Source organism: Dromiciops gliroides, chromosome 4 (assembly GCF_019393635.1).
Source record: "Dromiciops gliroides isolate mDroGli1 chromosome 4, mDroGli1.pri, whole genome shotgun sequence".
Taxonomy (NCBI): domain Eukaryota; kingdom Metazoa; phylum Chordata; class Mammalia; order Microbiotheria; family Microbiotheriidae; genus Dromiciops; species Dromiciops gliroides.
The window spans coordinates 121,925,170-121,928,053 of NC_057864.1; the positions used below are offsets into that span (position 1 = coordinate 121,925,170).

Sequence of the window (2,884 nt, forward strand, 5' to 3'; positions counted from 1 at the left end):
AGCTGTAATGAGGAAAGCAATTGTCCTATTCCTGGTGAAAAGCCTGAGGTCTAAGAATGGGAAGTGACTTGCCCAAGGTTACATAATTGATAAGTGGCAAAGTAGTAGTTTCTTAGACAGGTATTCTGCCTTTGAATGCAGATTGCCTGGTTTGCACTGTCAATACTTAATGGCCCCATTTATATATTATTGTTATTATTTTATAACATCTTAAATTTTTAATCCTTTCTTTACAGGTTTACCTAGTCCATTTTTGACTAAGAAAATGGTAGGAAGTTAGTAACTGCCACAAGTTAACGCCAGGAAGTGGTCCCTGTCAATTTCCCAAAGAGTCCTGTTTGGAGTATTGGAAATGCATTGCTCCAGGTCTCCACTCACCCTGGTTGGAATCAATCATGGAAGATTTAGTGCCCAGGTCGCTTTTCCCCATATTTCTTTGTAAATTTTTCAGTGTTCTTACAGGGTTTTTTACAGTTCATAGAGTACTCTTCAGCTAGGTTAACCCAAAGCGGGTGCTCAGGCAGGGGGTTGTTCACCAGTGCTATGAGGGACTGGATGACTTGGTCACTTTGGGTTGCTGGTATCCAGTTTTCAGCACTAATGACTGGCAGATAGACCTGCCCCCTTTTCATCGATGCTAGGGTGGTAAATCTGTTTTAAATGTTATGTGGTTTGAATGGATACTCTGCTGGGAAGTTGATTTTTATTCTGAAGGCTCCCTCGTCATACAGAAGGTTGTCAGTAACGGTGAGCCCTTGCCAAGTCAATAAATTAGCTTCATCAACCTGGATGTTATGGAAGTTTTTCATCCCACACTTGCAGATTTCTTACAGCTCCTTCATCAGCCTCTTGCTGGCTGCCATCTTAGGTCTGGTGCTGCTGCTGTCCCACTAATGGCCCCATTTAAAAAACAAACCCCCTAAATTTAGGGCTCTAAAGCTTAAAATTAAATACATTTTCCAGTTTTATAATGGGTTCCCAAGATACTTCTCTTTCTGAATTATTTTTTATATTACTCCTAAAGAATTAAAAATGTTTTTTAAGCATAGGAGACCCCAAGGTGAGCAATGTTAAATTCAAAGGACCTTTACTTATCTAATCAAAATTAAATTCATAAAAATTGAAATACTTGACGAGAATACAGTTCATTTTTTTAAAAAAATGAATATCATTGGGAAGGAAAAAATATTCAATAAGAAATTGCAAGTTTTCTGTTTTTCCTCCCCCCAACTGTGAAATCTTCATTCCTTTCCTTCTATTTAAATGCAATCAGAGGTATTTAAGAATCTAAAGACTAGGGGCAGCTAGGTGGCATAGTGGATAAAGCACTGGCCTTGGATTCAGGAGGACCTGAGTTCAAATCCAGCCTCAGACACTTGACACTTACTAGCTGTGTGACTTTGAGCAAGTCACTTAACTCTCATTGCCTCATTAAAAAAAAAAAAAAGAATCTAAAGACTAGGGGTCAGAGCCAAGATGGCAGAGGAAAGGCAGTGACTTGCCTGAGCTCTCCCCAAGGCCCCTCCAAATACCTTCAAATAATGCTATAAGATTTGTCTGCTTTACTCTTGTATAGCTAAAATGTTGTGTAGCACAATATTGTAATAGGGTTTTTTGTTTGTTTACAAGAAGAAATAACCACTACATGGTTTTACATCCAGCAGCTTTAATCAAATTACATGCCTCTGATGAATCACATAAAAGAAGCGAGAAAAAGCTGACACAGTAGAGGGAAAGATGGGGAAGGTGCTGGGGAGTGAGTGAGTCTTACTCTCATTGGAATTGGCTCAAAGAGGGAATAATATACACACTTAATTGGGTATAGAAATCTATCTTACCCTGCAGGAAAGGGGGGAGGGGTGATAGAAGGGACGGTAGATTGCTGGAAGGGGCAGATAGAAGCAAAACTCTTTTGAGGAGGGACAGGGTGAACAGAGATAGGGAATAGAATAAATGTGGGGAGGGAATAGGATGGAGGGAGATACAGTTAGCAATAGTAACTGTGAGCAATTTTTGAAGCATTTATCTAATAAAGGCCTCATTTCTCAAACATATAGAGAATTGAGTCAAATTTATTAAAATAAGAGCCTTTCCTGAATTGATAAATGATCAAAAGATATGAAGTTTTCAGCGCAAATAATTAAAGCTATCTGTAGTCATATAAAAAAATGTTCTAACTCACTATTGATTAGGAAGAAGCAAGTCAAAATGATTCTGGAGCACTACCTCATACATATTAGATTGGATTATAGGACAGCACAGGAAAATGACAAATGTTGTAGGGGATAAGGAAGAAATGAGACATTAATGCATTGTTGGTGGAGTTGTAAACTGATTCAAACATTCTGTAGAGAAATTTGGAACTATGGCCAAAGGACTATAAAACCATACATACTCTTTGACCTAGTAATACCACTACTAGGTCATTATCCAAAAAGAGATAAAAAACAAAAAGTTAAAGGACCTATATGCACAAAAAATATTTATGGCAGCTCTTTTCTGGTGCAAAGAATTAAAAATTGAGGAGATGCCCATCAATTGGGGAATAGCTGAACAAATTGTGGGATGTGATTATGATGGAATACTATTGTGATATAAGAAATTATGAGCAGTATGCTCTCAGAAAAACCTGGAAATACTCACATGGGCTGATACAAAGTGAAATGTACTGTATATAAAGTATCAACAATACTGTAAGATGATCAGCTGTGAATGACTTTGCCATTCTCAGAAATACAATGATCCAAGACGACTCTGAAGAACTTATGATTAAAAAATGTGATCCATCTCTAGAGAAAGAACTGATGTTTTTTGAATACAGATTGAAGCATAATTGTTGTAGTTTATTTTTCTTGAGTTTTTTTTTTGCCTGTTTTCTTTCACA

At 37.3% G+C, this 2,884-nt stretch overlaps 1 pseudogene; it reads right to left on the reverse strand.

The window, feature by feature from the left end:
• Window positions 1–404: 404 nt before the first annotated feature.
• Window positions 405–863, reverse strand: LOC122754689 (annotated as a pseudogene).
• Window positions 864–2,884: the final 2,021 nt, after the last annotated feature.